The following is a 25,349-nucleotide window of genomic DNA, read 5'->3' on the forward strand; positions in this document are numbered from 1 at the left end:
TCTTATCTCTCTTATGCATGATTTCATATCCTTGTAATTCTCTTCGAGTTGTGGGTTTTGTCTGGCCAACTAGATCGATGATTCTTCCAATGGGAGAAGTGCTTGGTATTGGGTTCATACCGTGTGGTGACCTCACCCAGTGACAGAAGGGGTAGCAAGGCACGCATCATGTTGTTTCCATCAAGGGTAAAAAGATGGCGTTTTCATCATTGGTTTGATATTATCCCTCTACATCATGTCATCTTGCTTAAGGCGTTACTCTGTTCGTCATGAACTCAATACACTAGATGCATGCTGGATAGCGGTCGATGTGTGGAGTAATAGTAGTAGATGCAAAAAGTATCGGTCTACTTGTCTAAGACATGATGCCTATATGTATGATCATTGCCCTAGATATCGTCATGACTTTGCGCGGTTCTATCAATTGCTCGACAGTAATTTGTTCACCCACCGTGATATTTGCTATTTTGAGAGAAGGCTCTAGTGAAAATTATGGCCACGAGGGTCTACTCCACACCATATTTTCAGCCTTACACTTTTTACTTCGTTGCACTTTCCGCCTTCAGATCTCACTTTGCAAACAATCTTGAAGGGATTGACAACCCCTTTGAAGCGTTGGGTGCAAGCATGTTTGTGTTTGCGCAGGTACTCTGGACTTGACGAGACCCTCCTTCTGGATCGATACCTTGGTTCTCAAACTGAGGGAAATACTTACTGCTCCTGTGTTGCATCAACCTTTCCTCTTCAAGGGAAGAACCAACGCAAGCCCAGTCTCCGTCAACGTGTCAATTTCTGGCGTTGTTGTCTGTTGCCGTAGTAGAAGAATTTCTGGCGCCGTTGCCGGGGAGGAAGATCAAGTCAAGAACTCATCCAAGTAGGTGTCGCAAACTCATCTCTTGTATTTACTTTGTTTGCCAGTTGCCTCTCGTTTTCCTCTCCCCCACTTCACAATTTGCCTTTTTCGTTTGCTTTTTTCGTTCGCATGTTCGTTCACCCTTTTTCCTCGCTTGCTCTTTGTTTACTTGTGTGCTTGCCTGCTTGCCGAAGTCACCATGAATGAAAACACCAAACTTTGTGACTTCTCGAATACTAATAATAATGATTTTATTAGTACTCCGATTGCTCCCGCCACTAGTGCGGAGTCATACGAAATCAATGCCGCTTTGCTGAATCTTGATTTGAAAGAGCAATTCTCCGGCCTTCATAGTGAAGCTGCCGCATCCCATCTCAATACCTTCATTGAGATTTGCGATATGCAAAAGAAGAGATATGTGGATAATGACGTGATTAAATTGAAGCTTTTTTCCTTTCTCGGTGCGAGATCGCGCAAAAACTTGGTTTTCTTCTTTTCCCAAAAATAGTATCAATTCTTGGGATAAGTGTAAAGATGCTTATATATCCAAGTATTTTCCGCCGGCTAAGATTATCTCTCTCCGTAATGATATCATGAATTTCAAGCAACTTGATAATGAACATGTTGCACAATCTTGGGAGAGAATGAAATTAATGATTAGAAATTGTCCTGCTCATGGCTTGAGTCTTTGGATGATTATTCAAATCTTTTACGGTGGCTTGAATTTAGCTTCTAGAAATATCTTGGACTCCGCCTCAGGTGGAACGTTCATGGAAATCACGTTAGGGGAAGCCACAAAACTCCTAGACAACATCATGACAAACTACTCTCAGTGGCACACTGAAAGGTCACCTACTAGTAAGAAGGTACACGCTATAGAGGAAATTAACTCGTTGAGTGCTAAGATGGACGAGCTAATGAATTTGGTTGCTAGTAGAAGTGCTCCTTTGGATCCTAATGATATGCCCTTGTCTTCTTTGATTGAGAGTAGTAACGCTAGCTTGGACGTTAATTTTGTTGGTAGGAATAACTTTGGCAACAACAATGCTTTTAGAGGAAACTATGTTCCTAGGCGTTTTCCTATTAACTCCTCTAATAATTTTGGCAACTCCTACAACAATACTCATGGAAATTACAATAGATTACCCTTGATCTAGACAGTAATATCAAAGAGTTCATCAACTCTCAAAAGATTTTCAATGCGTCCATAGAGGAAAAACTACTCAAAATTGATGATTTGGCTAAGAGCGTTGATAGAATTTCTAGTGATGTTGATGCTTCTAAAGTTAGATGTGCTCCTTCCAAAATCAACATGGATGAAACTTTGAAAGCTATGCGTGTTTCCATGATTGAGAGCCAAGAAAGAATCGTCCAAATTCATGCTAGACATGAATGGCTTAAAAAGGCGTGTTCTCGTGATGAGAATCACGAAGATCTTAAAGTGCTTGGTGTGACTCCCATTGAATATTTGTTTTCTTGTGTCAAACCTAATGATTATGGGGCTGGATATGAATCCACTTTGGTTGAAAAGTGCCCCAATGATTCGGAGTCCATCTATCTTGACGCTAAAAGCATTGAAAGTGGAGTAGAAGACATTGAAACTTTGAGTAGTAATGAAATTACTACCGTGGATTTCAAGGAATTCAATTATGATAGTTGCTCCTTGATTGAATGCATTTCTTTGATGCAATCTATGTTAAACTCTCCACACGTTTATAGCCAAAACAAGGCCTTTACCGATCATATCGTCGAAGCTATGATAAAATCTCTTGAAGAGAAACTTGAATTGGAAGTCTCTATCCCTAGAAAGCTTCATGATGAGTGGGAACCTACCATCAAAATAAAAATCAAAAACTATGAGTGCAATGCTTTGTGTGATTTGGGTGCCAGTGTTTCTGCGATTCCAAAGTCTTTATGTGATGTTCTGGGTTTTAATGAGATTGAAGAGTGTTCTCTTAATTTGCATCTTGTTGATTCTACTGTCAAGAAACCCATGGGAAGGATCAATGATGTTCTTATTATTTCAAATTGAACTATGTACCCGTGTATTTCATTGTGCTTGACATTGATTGCAATCCTACATGCCCTATTATTCTTGGTACACCTTTCCTAAGGACTATCGGTGCTATCACTGATATGAAGGAAGGGAATATTAGATTTCAATTTCCTTTAAGGAAGGGCATGGAACACATTCCTAGAAAGAAAATAAGATTGCCTTATGAATCCATGATGAGGGCCACTTATGGTTTGAGCACCAAAGACTACGATACGTGATTATATCGCTTTTATGCCTAGCTAAGGGCGTTAAACAATAGCGCTTGTTGGGAGGCAACCCAATGAATTTATCTTTTTCTTTCTGTTTTGTTGCGTCCACACCATCACAATTCTGTTGTGATTGTGTTTTTTGTGTGTTTCTTTTGTGTTTGAGCCAAGCAAAACCTTTATGACTAGTCTTGGTAATGGTTGTTTGATCCTGCTGGAAAAAGACAGAACCTTTTCGCTCACAAGATGATTTTTCATTTTTATTCAGAAAGAGCTTTTGAGTTGATTCTTTTTGCTGCGGGTTGATATGCCTTTTTCCCAGGACGTCGTAAGTTTTCATAATTGTTTAGGTACCAGAAGTATACGAAGTATACAAATTGCTACAGACTGGTCTGTTTTTGACAGATTCTGTTTTTTGTTGAGTTGGTTGCTTGTTTTGATGAAACTATGGTTAGTATCAGGGGGTACTAGTCATGGAAAAGTGAGAATACAGTAGCCCAACACCAATATAGATAGAATTCAAGGTTGCTACAGTACCAAAAGAAGTGGTAGTTTCTTTTCTTGTGCTAATGTTATCATGAGTTTCTGTTTAAGTTTTGTGTTGTGAAGTTTTGGGAGATGTTTTCATGGACAAAGAGATAAGGAGTGGAAAGAGCACAAGCTTGGGGATGCCCAAGCCATCCCAAGCCAAATTCAAGGACACCAAAAAGCCTAATCTTGGGGATGCCCCGGGAAGGCATGCCCTCTTTCGTCTTCAATCCATCGGTAACATTACTTGGAGCTATATTTTTATTCACCACATGATATGTGTTTTGCTTGGAGCGTCTTGTATCTTAGGAGTATTTTCTTTTTGTTTGTCACAGTCATCCTTGCTGCACACCTTTTTGAGAGAGAAAGACATGAACTCATCGTGATTTTGCTAGAATGCTCATAGTGCTTCACTTATATCTTTTGAGCTAGATACTTTTGCTCTTAGTGCTTCACTTATATCTTTTGAGCTAGATACTTTTGCTCTATGTGCTTCACTTATATCCTTTAGAGCACGGCGGTGCGTGATTTGGTAGTTGGCTTATGCTATGAAAGTAGTCCTAAATGTGATAGGTACCCAAAGAGGATGCAAAAACCTCCATCTTCATGTGCATTGAGTAGAAAGAGAAGTTTTTATTCCTCCGAATTAGTTTTGAGACGTGGATTTGGTAATATTAAGAGCTATGTTAGTAAGGTGTTGTGAATCTAGAAATACTTGTGTTGAAATTAGTGATTCCCATTGTGACAGCCCGATACCGATGTTCCAGAAGATTCCCCTTTCCTTTCCGTTTCCGTCGTGTGGGTATTTTTATTTGTTTCATCATCATCGCATCATTCACATCATCTGCATTGCATCGGCATCTCCGTTGCCGCTAGTTTTCAAAACTTGCATCCGTTGTTAGTTGCTGGTTCTCGTCGTTGTCCATTCTGAGCCCGACCACACTCGCACGCGCTCGCGACATCGTCAAAACCCTGTTTTAAAAATGTGTTGAAAACTTTCTCTGATCAAGGTGAAACTTGGCATGCGGTCGTGATTAGTTATAGCTAGGCTGCCAGTCGAATTTCGTCGCGATCGGAGTCCATCTGGTACCCGAACGGTCGACCATAGCGGCACCGTATTCGGTCTATCGTCGGACGTTTGTCGGTGTTTTAAAATACGTTGCCGGGTCGCCCGTCTTCCCTCTCATCTTAGCCAACGCCACTCTACACAGCTAATTCTAACCCGCCTCTCCGATCGGACCGCACGATCGCGATCGGAGGGTCGAAAAACTCCCAGATACACTCCATCCTAGCCCCCTTCCTATAAAAGAAGCCCTCCCTACCATATTAGGGAAACCCTAGCTGGCTGCCTCGATTTCTGCGCCCAGCAACCCAGCCGCCGCCACCTGGTCTCCCTCCTCTCCCCGCAGCACCTCCTCCCCCCCCCCAGCGGCCGGCCCGCACGAGCCCATCCGGGGCCCGCCGGGCCCGAACCGATGCCACTTTCGTTCTGCTCCCGCAACCCTCGGCCTCGAGCTCCAGATCGGGAGAGGAGCTCCGGATCCAGAGCGTCGTCGCTGCTGGTCGCAGCCTGCCCGCGCCGCCCGGGTGCCTCCCGCAACACCTCGCCGTCGGTCCCGTTCCCTGCACCACCGCCAGGTTCCGCCGCCGGTCCCGTTCCCTGCACCGCCGCCAGGTTCCGCCGCCGCGCGATCTCTTCGTCCGGCCGCCGCCTTGAGCCGCCACCACCGGGAACGGAGCCCCGGTGGTCGGATCTACCCCGCCGAGTAGGTCCCCGCCGGTTCCCCTCGCTGCCGGAGCCTAGAGCTTCTCCGACGGCTCCCTGTGGCGGCGCCGCCATGGATCCTGCCGAGAGGACTCGGGAGGAGACGACGCCCGAGGCGCTCGCCTCGCCAGCCACATGGGCCGCCCCACCAGCCCAACTCCTCTGCGCCAGCAGGCCACCGAGGCCTCCTGCTCCCCAGCCGACCAGGCCGGCCCGAGCTGGCCCAAGGTGAGCTATTCCCCGCCTTGCTTATTATTTCGTTATCTTGCGCTGCCCTTTCGGCCCATTTAGATTTTAGGAATTTTAGGAATTAATAAATTCTAGTAAATAGACGTATATTTAAAACGCGTGCATCTTTTAGACCGTTAGTCGGATCGCGGTGAATTAGATATGGATTTCCCGTAGTTTTGCGCGTAGAATACGTTGGTGCAACTTGCATATTTGTTTGTTGTAGTTTAGCGTGTCGTATACCTAGAATAACATGTTGTTTCTATAGGTTTCGTCCCATAATTATTTCTCGTGCGTGTCCGGATTGTTCGAACACCGTAGATAAAATGTTCATGCTCTAGGGACCCATTTACCATGTATTTTAGAGTGGTCATTGGTATTTTTGTGTGTAGGGATTTGCCGCTAGAATATTTTCCGTGTCTAGGCCATTATCTCGCATTTACGTGTGGCAATATTTTTGTTGCGCAACCCCACATATTATATATGTTTTCGGGGAATTTTATGTGTATTTAGTTTTAGCTTTTGAGCAAGTTAGTTCGCGCGATATTTTGCCTTGATGCCCTTTTGTTTAATCGGTAGGATTTATTCCGTGCTTCGTTTGAAGGAGTTGTCCACTAGAGAGTTGATCTTGGATGTTTTGTCTAGCCCCCTGGTGTTTTTGGTTGCAATAGATATGCATGTTTAGGTGTGGCTTTCTTGCTCTCAATTTGCTAGAAATAATGCTGATTTGGAGGAGCTGAAATATTTCTAAGTCTGGAATCTGTTATGTTTTGTTGATGTCTTGTCTTGCTTGTATCTTGTGATCTGTAGCTCTTTTGAGGTTGATGCAATGGAGTAAGTTGTAGACATTGTGATTCTCTAGCATGCTGTGAATTTTCATGCCATTTGGAGTCCTGTAGCTATAGGTTTTTCTGCTGTCAATATGCCTTCAGATCGAAAACTGCAGCTTCAAAAACTGCTATTTTCACTAAGTCTGAAATAGTGTGTGAGATGCCATTTTGTGACTTCTTTCCCTAGTGATCCATGATGCCATGCTAGTTGTTGTTAGTTGTTTGTTGTAGTGCTTCTTGCCCTCTTTCTTGTCGTGCCTTGGTTGATTATAATTGAGTTGAGTAGCTCATAGTTGTGGGGCGTAGAAAATGCTATGTGGCTGATTTTGGCAGATTGTAGTGATATCTTGTTTTGCTCGTAGTTGTTGAACCGTAGCTCCTATTTGATCGTGTCCTATATGAAACTTGCTTAGAATCTCGTGTAGTTTCATTTTCTCTTGCTGGTTGTATGTTTTGAAGTGCTCGTGACCGTCGTTGCACACATATTGCATTCATGCCATCATATCTTGCGGTGCTTGTATCTTTTGAACCGTAGCTCCGTTGGAGATGTTCTCTATGTGTAAATTTCTTGTAATGACGCGTAGAATCACGTGAACCTATTTGTTTTGCTGTTTAACAACTAATTAAATGTGTTCGTTCAGATCTGGACAGAATTGTAAATTAACATGTGAGGTCGTCTCGGAGGTGTTATATGTCATCTCCGACCTCATTTAAAATGCCTTGATAGGTAGTTTAATTGCGCTTCACCTCTTGCCATGTGTAACCACATTTAATATAACCATGTACCTGAATGGGAGTGAACTAAATAATTCAACGTGGAGTTTCGTCGATATGCAACTCGTTGCATATCGAGCTTCACTTAATGTGTAGTGTTGGATTGTTGTGATTGTCATGCCTTGCATTAGACCGTTCATGCATCATATGTGTCTTGCCGTATGTGGTGAATATCGTGTGTTGATTTGTGTTTCCGGTTTGCTTCGTCTCGCTAGAGTTCCGCAAGCCTGTCGGATTGTGAGGACCCGTTCGACTACGTCGGTTCGTCTGCTTCACGGAGTCATTCTTCTTCCAAGCGGGATCTCACGCAAGATGACCATTTCCCCAGATACCATTACTATCATTGCCATGCTAGTTTTACTGTTTCTACCGATTACGTCTCGTTGCCTACCACATGTTAAATATCAGCCTCTCAACAATGCCATGATAACCTTCAACCTGTTCGACCTAGCAAACCACTGATTGGCTATGTTACTGCTTGCTTAACCATGTTGTTAGCGTTGCTAGTTGCAGGTGTAGTTGCTTCCATGTGATAACATGGGTTCCTTGTTATATCACCCTATTAAATGCTACTTAATTTAATGCACCTATATACTTGGTAAAAGGTGGAAGGCTCGGCCTTTCTAGCCTGGTGTTTTGTTCCACCTTTGCCCCCTTAGTTTCGGCTACCGGTGTTATGTTCCATAATTGAGCGCTCCTAACACGATCGGGGTTGTTATGGGGACCCCCTTGATAATTCGTCTTAGATTAAAGCTGGTCTGGCAAGGCCCAACTTTGGTTCTACATTTGCCCAACATAGTAATTTTGTTAACACTGATGTGCATAGGGAGTTAGCGCTACCCGAGGAGTAATTTTACATAAACAAGGGTGCCAGTGCTGATGGTGTTGGTCCCAAACGGTCTTCCTGCGGGGCCACCGCGAGGAAACTCGAGGTTTGGCACTCGTAGCTAGTTCCATCTGTCGTGTCCTGAGAACGAGATACGCGGCTCCTATCGGGTACGTCGACACGTCGGGCGGCCTCGCTGGATTAGTTTTACCTTTGATGAGATATCTTATGCATCGGGATTCCGGTGATGCTTTGGGTAATCTCAGAGTTGAGGTTTTCCACTAAGGAATCCGACGAGATCGCGAGTGTCGTGATCGAGGATTTCTATGCGCCTTGTGGTAATTTGTGATGGACTAGTTGGAGCACCCCTGCAGGGTTAAATCTTTCGGAAAGCCGTGCCCGCGGTTATGTGGCAACGTGGAACTTTGTTTAACATTGGTTCTAGATAACTTGAAGTTAACTTAATTAAAATATGCCAACTGTGTGCGTAACCGTGACTGTCTCTTTCGTGAGTTCCTTCTCCGATCGAGGACACGGTGGGGTTATGTCTGACGTAGGTAGGTGTTCAGGATCATACATTTTGATCATCCGTAGTTCACGTCTGCTATGCGTAGATCTTCCCCCTCTTTTCTTGTACTCGTAAGTTTAGCCACCAAATATATGCTTAGCCGCTGCTGCAACCTCACCACTTAACCATACCTCACCCATTAAGCTTTCCTAGTCTTGAAACCTTTGGAAATGAGATTGCTGAGTTCCCTATGGCTCACAGATTACTACGACACGAGTTGCAGGTACAGGTAAAGGTTACTTGATGCGAGCGCGTTGATTGTTCATTTGGAGTTGCTTCTTCTTCTTCTTCTTCATCATTCTAGGATGGGTTCCAGGCCGGCAGCCTGGGATAGCAAGGATGGACGTCGTTCTTATTTTTCTCGTTTGTTTTCGTCCGTAGTCGGACCCTCGTCTTACTCTTGATGATTATGTAATGTACTGATGTGACTCTGATGTAGCTTGTGGCGAGTGTAAGCCAATTCTATGTATATCTCTTCTTTTCAGTACATGTACTTGTAACGATATCCATTCTTCCGACACGACGAGATGCGCTTCTATCCCTGACGAGGACTTCGTGCCAAATTGAGGATAGGGTCGCATCTTGGGCGTGACACCCACAGCATGCACGTATGGTGAACCGCTATGTTAGGAAGTCGGAGCATAATTAATCTATTGATTGTCATCCTTTGTGTTGAGGTCGGGATCGCGCGATGGTTAACACCTACCAACCCTTCCCCTAGGAGTATGCGTTTAGCACTTTGTTTCGATTACTAATAAAAACTTTCGCAACAAGTATGTGAGTTCTTCATGACTAATGTGAGTCCATGGTATAGATGCACTTTCACCTTCCACCATTGCTGGCCTCTCTAGTGCCGCGCAATTCTCGCCGGTGCACAAACCCATCATATGCCTTCCTCAAAACAGACACCATACCAACCTACTATGGCATTTTCATAGCCATCCGAGATATATTGCCATGCAACTCCCACTGTTCCGTCTCATGACTTGTGCCGTCACTCTCATATTGCCATTGCATGATCGTAAGATAGCTAGCGAGATGTTTCAACGGCATACGCCATGCTAGATCGTTGCACATCCCGGTACACTGCCGGAGGCATTTCCTATAGAGTCATCATCATTTTGAGCTGTGAGTAAATAAAAGTGTGATGATCATCATTATTAGAGCATTGTCCCATGTGAGGAACTAAAAAAAAGAGGCCAAAGAGCCCAAAAATAAATAAATGAAAAGATAAAATAAAAAAAGAGGCCTAAGAGCCCAAATAAAAAAAGAAAGAGAAAAAGAGAGAAGGGACAATGCTATTATCTTTTTCCACACTTGTGCTCCATAATAGCACCATGTTCTTCATGATTGAGAGCTCCTTGCTTTGTCACTACCATATGCTAGTGGGAATTTTCATTATATAACTTGGCTTGTATATTCCAATGATGGGCTTCCTCAAAATTGCCCTAGGTCTTCGTGAGCAAGCAAGTTGGATGCACACCCACTAGTTTTCCTTTTGAGCTTTCACATACCTATAGCTCTAGTGCATATCTTGTAAGGCAATCCCTACTCATTCACTTTGATATCTATTAATGGGCATCTCCATAGCCTTTTGATATGCCGTGTCAATGTGACCATCTCCTCCTTTTTGTCTCACAACCACCACCACACTCTATTCCACTTATAGTGCTATATCCATGGCTCACGCTCATGTATTGCGTGATAGTTATAAAAAGCTTGAGAAAGTAAGAGTGCAAAAACAATTACTTGGCCAATACCGGGGTTGTGCATGATTTACATTAGTTGTGTGAGGATGATGGAGCATAGCGAGAGTATATGATTTTGTAGGGATAACTTTCCTTGGCCTTGTTATTTTGAAAGTTCATGATTACTTTGCTAGTTTGCTTGAAGTAATATTGTTTTCATGTCAATAACAAACTATAGTTTTGAATCTTACGGATCTGAACATTCATGTCACGTGAAAGAAGTTGCAAAGGACAACTATGCTAGGTAGCATTCCACATCAAAAATTCATTCTTTATCACTTCCCTACTCGAGGACGAGCAGGAGTTAAGCTTGGAGATGCTTGATACGTCTCCAACGTATCTATAATTTTTGATGGTTTCATGCTATTATCTTGTCAAACTTTGGATGTTTTGCATGCCTTTTATATATTTTTTGGGACTAACTTATTAACTCAGTGCCAAGTGCCAGTTCCTGTTTTTTCCATGTTTTTGACCCCTTTCAGAGGAGATTTTGAAACGGAGTCCAAACGGAATAAAATCCCCAAAAAGAATTTTTCTGTAACGGAATAAGATCAGGAGACTTGAGAGCCAAGGCAGGGCGGCCCCAGGGGACCCACAAGCCCTCACCCCGCGGCCAGGGGGGAGGCCGCGGCCCACAGGCTTGTGGGCCCCCTAGACGCCCTTTTCCCTAGGGGTTGCGCCTATATATTCCCTAAAAATCCCAAAAAAATCAGGAGATCATCGAAAGTACTTTTCCGCCGCCGCAAGCTTTTGTCTCCGCAAGATCCCATCTGGGGCATGTTCTGGTGCCCTGTCGGAGGGGGGATTCGGACACGGAGGGCTTCTTCATCAACACCATGACCTCCCCGATGATGCGTGAGTAGTTCACCATAGACCTATGGGTCCATAGCTAGTAACTAGATGGCTTCTTCTCTCTCTTGGATCTTCAATACAAAGTTCTCCATGATCTTAATGCAGATCTATCCGATGTAATCTTCTTTTGCGGTGTGTTTGTCTTGATCTGATGAATTGTGGATTTATGATCAGATTATCTATGAATCTTATTTGAGTTTCTTTTGATTTCTCTTATGCATGATTTCATATCCTTGTAATTCTCTTCGAGTTGTGGGTTTTGTTTGGTGTAGCGACCCGACTCAAGACGAGTCAAGCCTGTGGTGTTTCCGTACCATCCCAAGATCATGCTGGTACACGCACAGTACATAATGTATATATTCAAGAGTTCAATCACACAGCTTTATTAATTGAAATCTCATAAAGAGTACTTTATTACAATAAAGGATTACAATAAAGTGGTTGAAGGCCATCTCTTGAGATATCTAACGAAGACTAGCGGAAGCATCAGGTAGACGAGTCCATCCGACTCCAAGGGCATGTCGCTGAGCGTAGATCGTAGCCTCACTCCTGGTCGGAAAAGTACTCTGCAACATGATACGTTGCAGCCGTGTAGGTCAGCATATTGAATATGCTGGCAAGTCATCAAAGAGAGGAGTAAAAATAATCAACTATCTCTACATGCATATTTGGCCGGTGGGGCTAAGTTTTGCATAAAGCCAGTTTTTATCCTACAACAAGAGGGGTTGGAAGCAAAATATTACTACATAGTTTGTTGTTAACGAGATGGTTCTGCCAACCAATTCTCGTACCCGAATAGTTGTTAACACCCACATCATTATTAAGTTGTGTCGAGAGTTCAGGGGAAATTCAATGCCTTCGGCTCAAGTTGTCCATGACCGTGGACACGGCTAATCGATTAGGTTTGAGTACTCTGCAGAGTTTTGCACACGTTCCCCACAAGATTCGATCGCCTCCGTGTATGTCCTCGCACTTCAGGGTGTTTGAAGACCGGATGATCAAAACATGGTCTTTCAACGGGTCCCTGTGAATCCCTGTCGGTGCCCATCCATTCCTACCGTTCTTCTACATCTGCTAGCACCGCCTGTCCAGAGTCGCCACGTTGTCCAACCAAGCCAGAGCCCATAATGACTTGTGGCTGTGCAGGTAAGCCTTGAGTCTTGAAGTCTCCGTCCGTCTCTTCGAGCCTGGGTGAAGCTTTCCGCAGGATGACATGGCCTCTCCAGCATCCCGGGCATCCACTGGGTTCTCCAGGGAGCCGATCAACCATCCTTCACCCAGAGTTGCATTGCGTCCGAGGTCTTGAAAATCTTGTCTTAGCCGGTCTTGATTATTATATCAACCTCGCATCACTCGTGATATACACTCAACCGATAACCCGTCTACTCAAGCATAGCATTAAGAAATTGTCGTCCCGGGGCCAAGTATCGGGGTTGTTGTGTGCCTACCACATGATACTACAACTTATACTAAAGTTTACAAGTACCTAGGCAGCATGCAATTGGGCAAAGAAAGGTGATCTACCATGCATCGAAAACATAGGTAAAATAACATGATCAAAATGACTTGCCTTGATGATAGTTGTCTTGCTCAAGCGCTTCTAAGTAACACGCTTCACACTCCGGATGATCTACCGATACAAACACAAAACACACCATAAGCACTTCAATCAAGCCACAAGTAAAAATAACATCCCAAGTAAAGATTTGCTATAGTCTAAGCAAAAGAATTCATCACGCGCCGGTATGGCAGAAACTTGTTTCTGTTGAAAACACCAGTACAAATACTTTAAAAATTTTGAAACTTCTACCACAGTAAGATTTTATCACTAGGAAGCAGTAGCAAAAAGAATCAACTCAAAATCATTTTTTAAACTCCTGGAATAGGCAAAACAAGGTTTAAACTAAATCTGCTCTAACTTATATTTGCAAATTTCAAACATAGACAAATTATATGTTTTTAAAAACTACAGGAAATTTGTGAGCTACTGGAAAACGAATCAATGTCATTGGACTTTGGGATAAAAAGTTGTCGCCAAAACAAAACAGAAACTTTCTGTTTTTGCAATTTAGACAGAAAAAATAAAACTAACTAGTAGCTAACAGAGGGGTACACGTGGCAGGTTGTGATAGGCTGCGTAGGGCGTTTGTTGCAAAGCTTTGAGCAAACGGCCGGAGCTAACTAAAATTTGCTGGCTAAAACATAAGTGAAATAAAACCGCTGGTCTTTCTAATCTAAACCGAAGAGTTTTATAGGATCTAATCTACACCACTGGTTAAAGATCTAAGGCCTACAAGAAGATTAGAAGAAAGAACAGAGAGGGAAGAGAGGCTACCGTGCTGGCTGGATGGTACTCCGGCGAGGGAGGGGGTCGCCGGCGAGGGGGGAAGCTCCGGGGGGCGGTGGAGAGTCGGGGAGGCGGCGGCGGGGGTGGTCCTCCTCCTCGGGGAGGCGTCGGGCGGAGAGGGGCGGCTGACGGGGTGGCGCTCCAGGGGGGCGAAGGTGCAGCCGAAGGTGGCAGCAGGAGCTGCTGCCGGCGAGGTGGGCTCGGGCGGCGGCTTGGCGAGGTAAGGGTGGGAACGGGGGCGGCTCGGGGGCGGGGTTTATATAGGCCAGGGGGAGGAGTAGAAAGGAAGGGGAGAAGAGAAATCGGGGAGGAATCCCGAGTCCTGCGGGCAGTCGCGATCTCGGGCAGCAGTAAGGAAGGGGGAGGAGAGGGATGACCGACGGGGAGGGAGAGTCGGTCGCGGGGCCCGCAGGCAGTGAGAGAGAGGAGGGGAAGAGTGGGGCGGTTGGCCGGTAAGAAAGGGATTCGATCCCTGGGGCAGTGGGATTTCGGCCCAATGGCCTATAGTGCGCCCGGCGGCGGTTTAAAACTTTCCTATTTTATACCCGTTTCCGAATCAGAAAAATAAAAGCGAATAAAAAGGAAATAAATCAAAATATTAATATAGGGTATTATATACCAAAAAAATCAGAAAAATATTCTCTACCCGAATAACATTTTTCCAAAGCAAAAATAAAAACTTTAAAAAAATGTTTTTTCAGAAATTCCCAAATTTGCTTTATTTCTTGTTGCAAATATTTTTGCAAATAATCTTTGGGTTTCTTGGCTCAATTATTTCAGAAATTTGCCCGCACTTCGGAGGGTCATTTTCCTCCGCTCTCTCTCTTGCATGCAAGAGAGTATTTCTCCGGGCTTTTCTCGCGCGAGGAAAAATGGAAATGCAAATCAAAAAGACGAAGGAATTCACGTGCTAAATTTATTTCAATCAACATGCATAGATTCTTAGCTACAATGTAAAACATTCCCAATTAGGAAAATTGGGATGTTACATTTGGACAACTAGATCTATGATTCTTGTAATGGGAGAAGTGCTTGGTTTTGGGTTCATACCGTGCGGTGACCTCACCCAGTGACAGAAGAGCTAGCGAGGCACGCACCATGTTGTTGCCATCAATGGTAAAAAGATGGGGTTTTCATCATTGGTTTGAGATTATCCCTGTACATCATGTCATCTTGCTTAAGGCGTTACTCTGTTCGCGGAATAAGATCAGGAGACTTGAGAGCCAAGGCAGGGCGGCCCCAGGGGCCCCACAAGCCCTCACCCCGCGGCCAGGGGGGAGGTCGCGGCCCACAGGCTTGTGGGCCCCCTAGACGCCCTTTTCCCTAGGAGTTGCACCTATATATTCCCTAAAAATCCCAAAAAAATCAGGAGATCATCGAAAGTACTTTTCCGCCGCCGCAAGCTTTTGTCTCCGCAAGATCCCATCTGGGGCATGTTCTGGTGCCCTGTCGGAGGGGGGATTCGGACACGGAGGGCTTCTTCATCAACACCATGACCTCTCCGATGATGCGTGAGTAGTTCACCATAGACCTACGGGTCCATAGCTAGTAACTAGATGGCTTCTTCTCTCTCTTGGATCTTCAATACAAAGTTCTCCATGATCTTAATGGAGATCTATCCGATGTAATCTTCTTTTGCGGTGTGTTTGTCGAGATCCGATGAATTGTGGATTTATGATCAGATTATCTATGAATCTTATTTGAGTTTCTTCTAATCTCTCTTATGCATGATTTCATATCCTTGTAATTCTCTTCGAGTTGTGGGTTTTGTTTGGACAGCTAGATCTATGATTCTTGTAATGGGAGAAGTGCTTGGTTTTGGGTTCATACCGTGCAGTGACCTCACCCAGTGACAGAAGGGGTAGCGAGGCACGCATCGTGTTGTTGCCATCAATGGTAAAAAGATGGGGTTTTCATCATTGGTTTGAGATTATCCCTCTACATCATGTCATCTTGCTTAAGGCGTTACTCTGTTCGTCATGAACTCAATACACTAGATGCATGCTGGATAGCGGTCGATGTGTGGAGTAATAGTAGTAGATGTAGAAAGTATCGGTCTACTTGTCTCGGATGTGATGTCTATATGTATGATCATTGCCTTAGATATCATCATGACTTTGCGCAGTTCTATCAATTGATCGACAGTAATTTGTTCACCCACCGTGATATTTGCTATCTTGAGAGAAGCCTCTAGTGAACACTATGGCCCCGAGGGTCTACTCCACACCATATTTTCAGCCTTACACTTTTTACTTCGTTGCACTTTCCGCCTTCAGATCTCACTTTGCAAACAATCTTGAAGGGATTGACAACCCCTTTGAAGCGTTGGGTGCAAGCTTGTTTGTGTTTGTGCAGGTACTGTGGACTTGACGAGACCCTCGTTCTGGATCGATACCTTGCTTCTCAAACTGAGGGAAATACTTACTGCTCTTGTGCTGCATCACCCTTTCCTCTTCAAGGGAAAAACCAACGCAAGCCTAGTCTCCGTCAACGTGTCAATTTCTGGCGCTGTTGTCTGTTGCCGTAGCAATAGTTCACTGCGTAATACTTAATGGCTTAGAAGCAAGGCGCCGAAGACGTTTTGAAACGTCACGGAACATAAGAGATGTTCTAAGAGATGAAATTGAGATTTCATGCTCATGCCCTTGTTGAGAGGTATGAGACCTCCGACAAGATTCTTTGTCAACAAAGTAAAGGAGAAAAGCTCAATCGTTGAGCTTGTGCTGAGATTGTCTGAGTACAACAATCGCTTGAATCAAGTGGGAGTTAATCTTCCATATGAGATAGTGATGGTTCTCCAAAGTCACTGGCACCAAGCTGCTAGAGCTTCGTGATGAACTATAACATATCAAGGATAGATATGATAATCCTTGAGCGATTCACAATGTTTGACACTGCGAAAGTAGAAATCAAGAAGGAGCATAAATTGTTGATGGTTAGTAAAACCACTAGTTTCAAGAAGGCCAAGGGATAGGAGGGATACTTCATGAAACGACAAACGAGTTGCTGCTCTAATAAAGAAACCCAAGATTGAACCCAAACCCGAGACTAAGTGCTTCTGTTATGAGGGGAACAGTCACTGAGGCGGAGCTAGCCTAGATACTTGCTAGATAAGAAGGCTGGCAAAGTCGACATAAGTATATTTGATATACATGATATTGATGTGTACTTTACTAGTACTACTAGTAGCACGAGGGTATTGGATACCAGTTCGGTTGCTAAGTGATTAGTAACTCGAAATGAAAGCTACGGAATAAACGGAGACTAGCTAAAAGTGAGGTGACGATACGTGTTGGAAGTGTTTCCAAGGTTGATGTGATCAAAACATCGCACGCTCCCTCTACGATCGGGATTTGTGTTAAACCTAAATAATTGTTATTTGGTGTTTGCCTTGAGCATGAACATGATTGGATTGTGTTTATTGCAATACGATTATTCATTTAAAGAGAATAATAGTTATTCTATTTTGCTTGAATAATTACCCTCAATGGTTTATTGAATCTCGATGGTAGTGTTAGACATGTTCATAATATTGGTGCCAAAAGATACAAAGTAATAATGATAGTACCACTTACTTGTGGCACTCCCACTTGAGTCATGTTGGTGTAAAATGCATGAAGAAGCTCCATGCTGATGGATCTTTGTACTCACTCATTTCTGAAACGTTTGAAACATGCAAACCATACATGTTGGTATAAACGCATGAAGAAACTCCATGCGGATGGATCGTTTGGATTCACTTGATTTTGAATAACTTGAGACATGCAAAATCATACCACATGGAACAAGAAAGTAACTTGTTGGAAGCAATGCATTTTGATGTGTGCAGTCCAATGAGTGCTGAGGCACGCAGTGGATATCGTTATGTTCTTACTTCACTAACGATTTGAGTACATACAGGAGTATTTACTTGATGAATCACAAGTCTGAGATAATGAAAAGTTCAAAGCTATTTTAGAGTGAAGATCGTTGTGACAAGAGGATAAACTGTCTATGATATGATCATTGAGATGAATATCTGAGTTGCGAGTTTTTGGTACACAGTTAAGACAATGTGGAAATTGTTTCGCAATTCATGCCACCTAGAACACCATAGTGTGATGGTGTGTCTGAAAGTCATAGTCGCGCCCTATTTGATATGGTGCATACTATGATGTCTCTTATCAAATTACCACTATCGTTTATGGGTTATGCATTAGAGACAACAACATTCACTTTAAATAGGGCACCGTGTATTTCCGTTGAGATGACACAGTATGAACTATGGTTTGGAGAAACCTAAGCTGTCGTTTCTTGAAAGTTTGGGGCTATGATGCTTATGTGAAAAAGTTTCAGTCTGATAAGCTCGAACCCAAAGTGGATAAATGCATCTTCATAGGATATCCAAAACAGTTGGGTACATCTCCTATCTCAGATCCGGAAGCGAAGTGTTTGTTTCTAAAAACGGGTCCTTTCTTGAGGAAAGGTTTCTCTCGAAAGAATTGAGTGGGAGGGTGGTGGAACTTGATGAGGTTGTTGAACCATCACTTCAATCAGTGTGTAGCAGGGCGCGGGAAGTTGTTCATGTGGCGCCTACACCATTTGAAGTGGAAGCTGATGATGGTGATCACTAATTCTTCGAATCAAGTTGCTACAAACCTCGTAGGTCGACAAGGTCGTGTACTATTATAGAGTGGTACAGTAACCTTATCTTGGAGGTCATGTTGTTGAACAACAATGAACCTACGAGCTATGGAGAAGCGATGGTGGGCCTGGATTCCGGCAAATGGTTGGAGGCCATGAAATCCGAGAGCGGATCCATGTATGAAAAAAAAGTGTAGACTTTGGAAGAACTACTTGATGGTCGTAAGACTATTAAGTAAACATGGATCTTTAAAAGGAAGACATACGATGATGGTGAGAAGTCACCATTAAGAAAAGCTTGACTTATCACAAAGATGTTTCCGATAAGTTCAAAGAATTGACTATGATGAGACTTTCTCAATCGTAGAGATTCTAAAAGTATGTTGGAATTAGGTTAGTAGTTGCTCCATTATTTATGAAATATTGCACATGGGATGTCAAAACATTTTTTCCTTGACGGTTTCCTTGAGGAAAGGTTGTATGTGATACGACCAGCAGGTTTTGTCGATCCTAAGGATGCCAACAAGTATGCAAGCTCCAGCGATCCTTCTATGGACTGGTGCAAGCATCTCAGAGTTGGAATATACGCTTTGATGAGATGATCAAAGCTTTTGGGTTTGTACAAGGTTTATGAGAAACTTGTATTTCCAAAGAAGTGAGTGGGAGCACTATAGAATTTCTGATAAGTATATGTGGTTGACATATTAATGTTCGGAAGTAATGTAGAATTTCTATAAAGCATAAAGGGTTGTTTGAAAGGAGTTTTTCAAAGGAAAACCTAGATAGAGCTATTTGAACATTGAGCATCAAGATCTATAGAGATAGATCAAAACGCTTAATAGAACTTTCAATGAAATGCATGCCTTGACAAGTTTTTGAAGGAATTCAAAATAGATCAGCAAAGAAGGAGTTCTTGGTTGTGTTGTAAGGTGTGAATTTGAGTGAGACTCAAAGCCCGACGATGACAGAAGAAAGAGAAAGGACGAGGGTCGTCCCCTATGCCTTAGCCATAGACTCTAAAGTATGCCATGTTGTGTACCACACCTGATGTGTGCCTTGCCACAAATCTGTTAAGAGGTACACAGAGTGATCTAGGATTGCATCACTAAACAGCGGTCAAAGTTATCCTTAGTAACTAATGGACTAAGGATTTTTTTATCTCGATTATGGAGGTGGTTAAAGAGTTCATCGTAAAGGGTTACGTCGATAAAAGCTTTAACACTAATCCGAATAACTCTGAGTAGTAAAACGGATTCGTATAGTAGAGTACATATTTGGAATATTTCTGAATAGCACGTAGTAGCAGCATCTATAAGATGACATAAAGATTTGTAAAGCTCACACGGATCTAAAAGGTTCAGAACCGTTGACTAAAACCTCTCTCACAAGCAAGACGTGATCAAATCCCAGAACTGTATGGGTGTTGGATTCGTTAAAATCACATAGTGATGTGAACTAGATTATTGACTCTAGTGCAAGTGGCGGACTGTTGAAAATATGCCCTATAGGCAATAATAAATTAGTTATTATTATATTTCTTTGTTCATGATAATCGTTTATTATCCATGCTATAGTTGTATTGATTGGAAACACAAATACATGTGTGGATACATAGACAAAACACTATCCCTAGTAAGCCTCTAGTTGACTAGCTCATTGATCAAAGATGGTCAAGGTTTCTTGACCATAGACAAGTGTTGTCACTTGATAACGGGATCACATCATTAGGAGAATCAAGTGATGAACAAGACCCAAATTATAAACGTAGCATGTGATCATGTCATTTTGTTGCTATTGTTTTCTGTGTGTCAAGTATTCATTCCTATGACCATGAGATCATGTAACGCACTGACACCGGAGGAATACCTTGTGTGTATAAAACATCACAATGTTATTGCGTGACAATAAAAGTGCTCTACAGGTATCTCCGAAGGTGTCCATTGAGTTAGCATGGATCAAGGCTGGGATTTGTCACTCGGTAATACAACATCACACACAATCCTTGCAAGCAATGTGACTCAAGTGTAAGTCACGGGATCTTGTGTTACCAAACGAGTAAAGAGACTTGCCGGTAACGAGGTTAAAATAAGTATACGGATACCTACGATCAAATCTCGGGCAAGTAACATACTGAAGGACAAAGGGAATGATATACAGGATTATGTGAATCCTTGGCACAGAGGTTCAACCGATAAGATCTTCGTAGAATATGTAGGATCAAATATGGGCATCCAGGTCCCGCTATTGGATATTGACCGAGGAGTGTCTCGGGTCATGTCTACATAGTTCTCGAACCCGCAGGGTGTGCACACTTAAGGTTCGATGATGTTTTAGTATAGTTGAGTTATATGTGTTGGTGACCGAAGGTTGTTCGGAGTCCCGGATGAGATCAAGGATGTCATGAGGGTTACGGAATGGTCCGGAAATGAAGATAGATATATAGGAAGTTGGTGTCTGGATTTCGGAAGGTTTTCGGGCATTGACGGCTGTGTACCGGGAGTGACGAATGGGTTCCGGGGGCCCACTCGGTGGGCCCACCACGCCCCAAGGGGTCCACATGGGTTTATTGGATGCGCAATTAGGTATAATGGGCTGACAAAGTCATCCAAGGAAAGCCCATGAGGAAAAAGTGGAAAATCCAAAAGAGGTGGGAAAATAAGGAAGGAATCCTAATCCAAGTGGGATTGGAGAAGGACTCTTCCCTTCCCACTTTGGCCGACCCAAGGAGGGCCTCTTTGGCCGACGCCCTAAGGGATTGCCCCACACCTTGAATCCTTCTATATATACTTGAGGTTTAGGTTTGTTTGAGATACAACTTTGCCACGTGCAACTCAAACCTACACCTCGTAGTTCTTCCTCTAGATTAGATTTCTGCGAAGCTCGGGCGGAGCCTTGCAGGAATAGATCACCACCAACACCAGCGCGTCGTCACGCTGCCGGAGAACTCATCTACTTCTCCGTCTCTCTTGTTGGATCATGAAGGCCGAGATCGTCATCGAGTTGTACGTGTGCTGAACGCGGAAGTGTCGTCCGTTCGGCGCTAGATCGGAATGGATCGTGGGACGGATCATGGGACGACGGTGATTTGCATCACAAAGTTGTACCACTACATCAATCACGTTTCTTAACGCTTCCCGCTGAGTGATCTACAAGGGTATGTGGATCGAATCTCCCTCTCGTAGATGAACATCACCATGATAGGTCTTCGTGTGCGTAGGAAATTTTTTGTTTCCCATGCAACGTTCCCCAACACTTTTTTGTTCCATCTCACTGGAAAACGAGGCCTTGAGTCATCTTGCCCATGTGATATGATTTGCATGTCTCAAGTGATTCAAAATCAAGTGAGTCCAAATGATCCATCTGTATGGAGTTTCTTCATGCGTTTATACCAATAGGCATGGTTCGCATGTCTCAAACTTTTCAAAAACCAGTGAGTCCAAAGATCCATCGGCATGGAGCTTCTTCATGCGTTTACACCAATAGGCATGATTCGCATGTCTCAAACGATTCAAAAATGAGTGAGTCCAAAGATCCATCCATATGGAGCTTCTTCATGTGTTTTGCACCAATATGACTCAAGCGGCAGTGCCACAAGTAAGTGGTACTATCATTACTACTTTGTATCTTTTGGCAACAATATAATGAACATGTGTATCACTACGATCGAGATTCAATAAACCGTTCATTTTAGGTGCAAGACCATTGAAGGTATTATTCAAATAACCAGAATAACCATTATTCTCTTTAAATGAATAACCGTATTGCAATAAACATAATCCAATCATGTCTATGCTCGATGCAAACACCAAATAACAATTATTTAGGTTTAACACTAATCCCGGTGATAGAGGGAGCGTGCGATGTTTGATCACATCAACCTTGGAAACACTTCCAACACACATCGTCACCTCGCCTTCAGCTAGTCTCCGTTTTTCCGTAGCTTTTATTTCGAGTTACCAACACTTAGCAGCTGAACCGCTATCTAATACCATGGTGCTAGTAGGAGTACTAGTAAAGTACACATCAGTATCATGTATATCCAATATACTTTTGTCGACTTTGCCAGCCTTCTCATCTACCAAGTATCTAGGATAGCTCCTCTTCAGTGACTGTTCCCTGCATTACAGAAGCACTTAGTCTCGGCTTTGGGTTCAACCTTGGGTCTCTTCACTAGAGCAGCAACTGGTTTGTTGTTTCATGAAGTATCCCTTCTTACCCTTGCCCTTCTTGAAACTAGTGGTTTTACTAACCATCAACAATTGATGCTCCTTTTCGATTTCTACTTTCGCGGTGTGAAACATAGAGAATAGCTCGAGGATCATCATATCTATCCCTGATATTTTATAGTTCATCGCGAAGCTCTGGCAGCTTGGTGGCAGTGACTCTGGAGAACTATCACTATCTCATATGGAATATCAACTCCCACTCGATTCAAGCGATTGTAGTACTTAGACAATCTAAGCACATGCTCAACAATTGAGCTTTTCTCCCTTAATTTGTAGACAAAGAATCTTGTCAGAGGTCTCATACCTCTCAATAAGGGCACGAGCATGAAACCCCAATTTCATCTCTTGGAACATCTCGTATGTCCCGCGACGTTCGAAACGTCTTTAGCGCCTCAATTCTAAGACGTTTTAAGCATTATGCACTGAACTATCATGTAGTTTATCAAAAACGTATATGTCAGATGTTCGCAACATTCACAAACGACGCTTGGGGTTCAGCACACCGAGCGGTGCATTAAGGACATAAGCCTTCTGCGCAGTAATGAGGACAATCCTCAGTTAATGGACCTGGTCCTCATAATTGCTACTATCATCTTTCAACTAAGTTTTCTCTAGGAACATATCAAAAACTGTAGAGCTATAGTGCAAGTTACAACATAATTTGCAAAGACCTTTTGACTATGTTCGTGATAATTAAGTTCATCTAATCAAATTATTCAATGAACTCCCACTCAGATTGACATCCCTCTAGTCATCCAAGCGATACATGATCCACGTCGACTAGCCCGTGTCCGATCATCACGTGAGACGGACTAGTCATCAATGGTGAGCATGTCCATGATGATCGTATCATCCAAACGACTCATCTTCGACCTTTCGGTCTCCCGTATTCCGAGCCCATGTCTGTACATGCTAGGCTCGTCGAGTCAACCTAAGTGTTTTGCATGCGTAAATCTGGGTTACACCCATTGTATGCGAATGTTAGAATCTATCACACCCGATCATCATGTGGTTCTTTGGGACAACGATCCTTCGCAACGATGCACACTTAGGGGAATACTTATCTCAAAATTTTAATGAGGGATCATCTTATCTTTGCTACCGTCGTTCTAAGCAATAAGATGAAAAACATGATAAACATCACATGCAATCATATAGTGACATGATATGGCCATTATCATCTTTGCTCCTTTGATATCCATCTTCGGGGCATCGCATGATCATCATTGTCACTGGCATGATACCATGATCTCCATCATCGTGTCTCCGTGAAGTCGTCTCGCCAACTATTACTTCTACTAATATGGCTAACGGTTAGCAATAAAGTAAAGTAATCACATGGCGTTGCATCTCATACAATAAATCAAGACAACTCCTATGGCTCCTGCCGGTTTTCATACTCATAGACATGCAAGTCGTGAATCCTATTACAACAACATGATCAATATCATACATCACATCCTTTTGGCCATATCACATCACATAGCATACCCTTCAAAACCAAGTTAGACGTCCTCTAATTGTTGTTGCAAGTTTTACGTGGCTGATTTGGGTTTCTAGCAAGAATGCTTCTTACCTACGTGACAACCACAACGTTGATATGCCAATGCTATTTACCCTTCATAAGAACCCTCTTCATCGAATCCGATCCAACTAAAGTGGGAGCGACAAACACCCGCTAGCCACCTTATGCAACAAGTGCATGTCGGGCGGTGGAACCATCCTCATGTAAGAGTACGTGTAAAGTCAGTCCGGGCTGCTACATCCCACGATGCCGCCGAATCAAGATAAGACTAGTAATGGCAAGCAATTGACAAAATCATCGCCCACAACTTTTGTGTTCTACTCGTGCATAGAATCTAAGAATAGACCTGGCTCGGGTGGCACTTCGGGGAACATAGTAATTTCAAAACTTTTCATACGTCACACAAGGATTTATCTAGGAGAGACCAACAATGAGCAAAGGGGTAGAGAATCTTCATACCGTTGAAGATCGCATAGCAGAAGCGTTACTATGAACGTGGTCGATGGAGTCATACTCGCGGCGATTCAAATCGCGGAAGATCCGATCCGAACATCGAACGTACGGTGTCTCCGCGTTCAAAACACCTACAGCCTAGGGACGTCTCCTCCTTCTTGATCTAGAAAGGAGGGATGAGAAGTTGAGAGACAACTCCGGCAGCACGACGGCGTGGTGCCGATTGAGCTATGTGGTTCTCCGATAGGGCTTCGCCAAGCACCGCGGAGGAGGAGGAGGTGTAGGAGGGGGAGGGCAGCGCCAGGGGCTAGGGCTCAGCTCCCATGCGCCTCCCCACTATATACACGGGTGGAGGGGGCTGGTTTCTTGCCCTCCAAGTCCATTGGGGCGTTGGCAAAGGTGGGAGGAAAGAAATTCCATCCTTTCCCTTCCCCACCGATTGTTATCCCCCTTTTTTAGGGATCTTGATCTTATCCCTTCGGGATATGACCTTATTCCTTCTAAGGGGGGATCTTGCTATGCCTTGACCAGGGGTGGGGCCTTGCCACAACTACCCACGTTCATGTAGGTCCCCCCATGCAGGTGGGCCCCACTCCGGAACCTTCTAGAACCTTCCCGGTACAATATCGAAAAATCCCGAACATTTTTTCGATGGCCAAAATAGGACTTCCCATATATAAATCTTTACCTCCGAACCATTCTGGAACTCATCGTGACGTCCAAGATCTCATCCGGGATTCTCAACAACTTTCTGTAACCACATATACGATTCCCATAACAACTATAGCGTCACCGAACCTTAAGTGTGTAGACCCTACGGGTTCGGGAAACATGCAGATATGACCGAGACACCTCTCCGGTCAATAACCAACAACGGGGTCTGGATATCCATGTTGGATCCCACATGTTCCATGATGACCTCATCGGATGAACCATGATGT

The sequence above is a fragment of the Hordeum vulgare genome, chromosome 3H (genome assembly GCF_904849725.1).
Source record: "Hordeum vulgare subsp. vulgare chromosome 3H, MorexV3_pseudomolecules_assembly, whole genome shotgun sequence".
Lineage (NCBI taxonomy): Eukaryota > Viridiplantae > Streptophyta > Magnoliopsida > Poales > Poaceae > Hordeum > Hordeum vulgare.